Below are 5,693 nucleotides of genomic sequence, written 5' to 3' on the forward strand. Positions count from 1 at the left end.
ACTACACGTCTGCCTCCCACAGTGCACTGCGTATGAAAGATGCCTGTCAGGGACAGAGCAGCCAGGACCAGACCAGGTTGGAACTTGTGGAGCAGTGTAGAGTAGAGGTGTCCAGCCAGAGAGGGAACTCACCCACGGGTCACCTCTCTCAAGGGCCCCGATGCTGCAAAATTGAGCTGTAACCCTCTTGAGCTGCTCCACAGCTATGCTATTTTCACAGCAATGCTGTATCACAATACAGCTGTTTGCAATGAATATAGTTTCCATTTTCACTGCCACCACAATTTGGGGATTCCCGTTGACATTGAATTAGGGCCAGCGACCATAGGTTGACAGATACCTGATATCAGAGCCAGATTCGGGACCCAAACCCTGGGTTCTAGACCCTGGACTGCATACCTGACCATTCTCCCAAAGCCCAATCACAGTCCCAGGTACACTGATCCTGGAGCAGAACCCGGACCCCAAGCTGAGCCAGTCCCAAAGCCAGAACACAAGCATGGACGCCAGGCACGACACTCCAGAGCCTGACATGTGATGGTGGACTATGGATGCTGGATTGTAGACATCAAACCTTGGAGCCAGAGCTGGACGTATCCAACAGACATGGACCCCAGACCTGAAGCTGGACTCATCCAGACCTTGAACTCCAGGCACCAGGTGCAGAACCCAACTGCAGACTTAGCCCTGGAACCTGAGTGCAGAGAGAATCTACTGCTATTGAAATTTTTCCAGACTTTGGAAATTACTGGGTGCTAATCTATTAGAAACAACCATGTGAATACCACGCCCGAAAAACGGAACACATTGACGTTTGTTATAGAGAACAAGACCTATGCAGACCCAGTTCTCCCAACGAGTTAAAGCTAATCCGATTCCCCTTGTTAATTAGAGGCACTGTTAGGCGACTGTATTAGTAGCCACTGTTCTTTAGGTGACGTGGATGACCAGGGATGTGGTAGACATAGCTTGATTTTTAGTTTCAGTTTTCCAGATCACTAGACCAGAAACTATAGTAGCCAAAACAGGGTGGTATTGGCATAAAACCAAACACATAGATCGGTAGAACAGAATGGAGACCATAATGAAACTCATATACATGGCGCTGGGAACACTGCACAGNACGCCTCCTTCTCAGGGCAGCCGAGTCTATGCAGAGAAAAGTGGTGACCACCCAACCTGTGAATCTGGCTCCCAGGCCCGAACCCTCTCCTTATGTTCCTATGTCCAGCACGAAGACCCAGAAGACGTGGGCACTGACAGGTGTTCAGGGATAGACGACGCATGGTCTCAGCCATCCTCTGAGCCAGATTCTGCCTGTGCTGACTCAGCTGTGATGGCAGCCCACAGGGCCGGGGTCACCATTCCCATGTATAGGTTATAAAACAGGCACAGAGAAGCTGAGCGTCTTGCCCTAGGTCACACAGCTGGTGAGGGCAGAGCTGAGTCAAACCCACTATGGTCTAATCTGGAGTCCACATGCTTCGCACCATGAGATGCTGACCCTCAAGGGACAGCAAGGAAAGGGTGAGGGAGACCAAGTGCCCAGACAGAGCCAGGCATACACACACACACATCCCTGCCTGGCTTTCACCTCTGAGGCTGCAGAGTTTTAGGAAACCAGGAGAGGAGCCAAGGGAGGAGGTGGGGCGCCTTAGGAGAAAAGGACACACTTCCCAGATGTCCTGAGAATGCCCTTCCCCCGTGAGTCTGCCTCAAACCCCAGATTTCTCTCCCTGGGAAGTAAACTAACTACAGTGACTCCAGACTCATGCCGTTCCGGGGTTGAGCTCCTGTGGCTGAGCATGTGAGTTCTCTGTGGCCCTCCTGGACACCTCTGCTTTCAGTGGTGAGAGGGGAATGAAGTATGTAGCCCTGAGATTTATATGGAGACAAAATTTATTAGAACAGGAGGCCAAAGAAACCATGGAGGAGATTGGTGTAACATCCACATAGCACTTAAGCAGCTATCTCATCTCTCGTCACAAAAGTGGAGGATTTGTTTAGCCAGTTATTTGTGTCCTCATTACACTCTTGGGGAGTAAGGGGTAAGAAGATTCCCTCTGAAGCCCCATCAGGCTGGGGTATCAAGTGTGTGGTGGCTACATTTGTCCTGTGGCTGTTGAGTGTGTCCTCTCGTGTGTGATGAGATGTGACTTTCTAGTGAAGCNGGGGTAGAGGTGTTGCTTATCAGGGAACTCAGCAGAGAAAGTGCTCGGTGTGCCAAGTCATTTATTCTTTGTGGTATCAGAGAGTGGTGCGTGCTGACTAGACAAGTATATCTTTACTCACTAAAGTTAATAGAGATACAACTGACATCAACAATAAAATTAAAATGCATACAAGAAAAATGAACATGGTCATTCATTATCATTGTCAAGTATTATGTTCACGGTTGGTGAGAGGGTGAACTCTTATTTGGAAATTTTGGGATGTTGTTGTTGTGTGTTGCACCCGTTTTGCGACATGGGCGAGCTCGATTTAGGAAATTTTGGACTCAATTTCCTGCAGGTTGAACCAGGTTGGCCAGAGGGCGAAGATCTTTGAAAGTTTTGGCTGGATCTATTGCAGGGACTACACAGCCTGATGAAATAGGCTCCGGAGTCAGCAGGGGACCGTGGGGCAGTGGGCAGCTCAGCCATCAGCCCTCAGTGCCGCCCTCCTTGCCTGGCTGGGATCCTTCGCCTTGCTGCTTGTACCAGCCAGAACTCAAGGCTGGCCCCGGCTTAGGGGAGGTGGTCTGCACCGAAGTCCTGCCCCAGCCCTCCCTCCTACCTTTTCCTCAGTTCTGTCCATTGCTGGCCATGGTCCTCGAGCCTGGAGAGCTGGAGGCAGAGGCCCTGGGCGGGGAGTCCTGAGGCAGTGTCCAGCACGTGTGTGGTCAGCGGGCTGCTGACTGGCTCCATGCCTCTGTCCTGGGCCACGAGACGGGGGCAGGGATGAGCGTGTGGGCCCAAGCTGTGTCCACACCAGCCTTAGAGTAAACAGCCCCAGCCGGGCAGAGTCCCTAACTGTCCCTTTGGGGGAGGGGGAGCTGGAATTAATGATCAGCATGCCGGGCTGCGGTGTTAGCACCCTGAAATACAGTTCATAAACCAGCTGACCTGTCCCCCATCTGCCCCCACTGGGCCCCCATCTGCTCCACCCAGCCACTGAAGGGCACCTCTGGCACACAGGCCTCCCCTTCCACCCCTCTTTGCTGCTGGTCAGTGCTGGCGTGGATGGCCAGACCCGGTCTTCTTGTTCTCCCAGAACACAGCTCTCTGTCCCCTGGCTCACGGGTCGCCGGACCTTAGCCCCAGACAGACGAGGGGACAGAAACCCCGGTCCCTGCCTGACCCCCTACCTCGGGGGAGCCCAGGTGTCGCTGGAGCGTGCGCAGCCGCGGGACAGCCTGGAGCTCATGCCTGGCTAATTCGGGACAGCTCCAGGCGGTCAGAGGTCACCCCACGCCCGCCACCCTCAGAGTTGGGGGAAGCCCGGGGCACCTCCCCCGGCCGGCCCCTGTCTCTCTTCTATCACCTCCCAAGACCAGGGACCAAGTGTCTGACCAAACTGGAAGGGGGGCAGGGTAGGTCCATCTCGGTGCCCGCCAGTAGGGCCCCAGGGAACTTCGTTCAGGAGGGGGCGCAGGCGGGCAAACTGGGCCAACAAAGCTGCGGGGGCCGCCGAGGCTCCTCCAGGGGCTGGAAATGGAGTCCAGGGGACGGGCGGAATGATGGGGTGATGGGGTGGATGGAGCTCAAGCAGGTGCTGGGCGGGACAGGGGCTCAAGGGGTGGGTCTCGGGGTCTGGGGGTCAAAGAAACATTTACTGAGTTTCAGAGCAGTTTACCCCCTCAGGCCTGCTCAGGCCCCAGGAGGCCTGCCTGACTCCAGCTGTGGAGGACCCTCTGCTGTTCTGGGTTCTTGGCTGACCTTTCCGCCAGGTGACGCCCTCAGCTGGACAGCTATGATTCTTAAGCCAGCCGGCTGCGTCCTTACCTGGGCGGCAGACAAGCAGAGCAGAAAGCAGGTAGCTCCCAGGCCACTGTGGTCACAGAGTAGAGTGTGTGATGGAGGCAGCTGGCCACGCCGTCCTGTCGCCTGAGCTGCTGGTCCTTTTTGCCCAATGACTGTCGACCTGCCCCATCAGGGCAATCAGTGTCAGGTGGAGGTGCTGGGAAGCCAGCAGGTGTAGCGGGAGTGGCCTTGGAGGCCCGCCAGGTGTCATGGGGGCGGGACAGTGGCCTCAGTCTCTGGGCTTCTCAGCTGCCTGTCAGGAGAGCAGACACTGAGAACCCAGCAGACGTCAGGCAGCGCTCACTTCTCTGAGCCTCCTCTTCAAACCGAGGACTGGCTGCCAGCAGCTGACAGTTGGGCAGGAGGGGTGTGTAAACACCCAGCTCCCTGCACAAGGTGATCTGAGGCCGTGTGAGACAGCGGAGCAAGGCTGAAGCCCAAATGCCTTTTTACAACAGCTCTGGGAGTCGCTCACCATGATGTTCACAACACAGGTCAGCCCTGTTCTTTGAAGGAGAGAAGGTACAAGGGCATGGGTGGCAGAGGTGGGTTTTGGGGGCCATCTTGGAGGCTGGTGGCCACGCTAGGAATTTGGTTTGTTGCTGAATGGGGAGGAAGAGGGTACAGACCAGTCTCCCCTCACCTTGACTTGCTCAGCCTTCCAGGAGAGTTCCAGGCTAGTCCTGGTGGAAGTGGAGGTGACCACCACCTGGGTCACCCTCCCCACTGTATTTCAGCTCCAGCTTCTCTGCCAGCATCACTCCGTAGCTCTGCCCCTGTCCCATGGCCCCTGGCTTCCAAGCCACAGACTATTTACAGTGTTCTGTCCAAGGGGGAGGTGTGCACAGGGAAAGGAAACAAAAGCATCGACACACACCTTCTTTTAAAACATGCATTAAAAAAGAATAGTGGGTATTTAGTATTGAAATCCACATGGTTTATGTAGACTCTTCATAAGCCTGGCACAGGGAGAAGGATGGGGACAGGTGGGTCATTGCTGCAGGTGGTGCATGGGGTTTGGGTGTCCCCCTGGGTGGCCTACACTCCTCTGTGTCTCCTCTAAGGGGTCGGGGGTTGGAATTCAGCCTCCCTGAGCCCATCGTAGCAGGAACAGGACTGAGATGGCTCAGGTCTCCCTGGGAAGCGGCGGTAACTCATGTGGGAGAGGGTGTGATGGGGGCCTCACTGACTGTGGTGCCTTCTCTCTGTTTGAAGTTGGTCTGGTCCCAAGGAAACCGTGGCCCCTTGGAGCTGTCAGCACTCTCGCTCCCCCAGTGGCAGGTGGGTTCTGCCTGAGTCTTGCTGGACTCCCACCCACTGGGTCCACGGGGATCTGGGTCCCTGGGCCCCTGTGGACATTATCTGTGAATGGGTGGCCAGGAATGACCAACACTGTGCATGTCTGCTCTGCTCGTAGCATTGTCCCATCAGACTTCACTAACAAATGTAATTTATTTTTTTTTAAAGATTTTATTGGGGAATTGGGGAAATGGAACAGACAAATTGCTGTCCTTTTGTTCTTCAGTCTAGTTGTGGAGGACGTTGCTTCACCGGCCCAAGTTGGCACCATCATTGCGCTCTTCCCAGGCGAGGCAACTCAGTCACCAGCTTCTGGACGGCCGCTCACTGCGGCTGCTGGCCGCTCACGCTGGCTGCTGGCTACACACGGTAGCCCATGGCAACCCACTGCAG

General features: G+C 55.1%; 1 long non-coding RNA gene across 1 annotated transcript in view; it reads left to right on the top strand.

The window, feature by feature from the left end:
• The first annotated feature begins 554 nt into the window (after positions 1-554).
• LOC109381389 (uncharacterized) overlaps positions 555-5,693 on the top strand; it is a 6,366-nt gene continuing 1,227 nt past the window's right edge. Inside the window, exon 1 of the long non-coding RNA XR_002123717.1 lies at positions 555-660. This is a non-coding gene — a long non-coding RNA (uncharacterized LOC109381389). The remainder of the gene's footprint in view (positions 661-5,693) is intronic.

The sequence above is a fragment of the Hipposideros armiger genome, unplaced genomic scaffold (genome assembly GCF_001890085.2).
Source record: "Hipposideros armiger isolate ML-2016 unplaced genomic scaffold, ASM189008v1 scaffold_48, whole genome shotgun sequence".
NCBI lineage: Eukaryota > Metazoa > Chordata > Mammalia > Chiroptera > Hipposideridae > Hipposideros > Hipposideros armiger.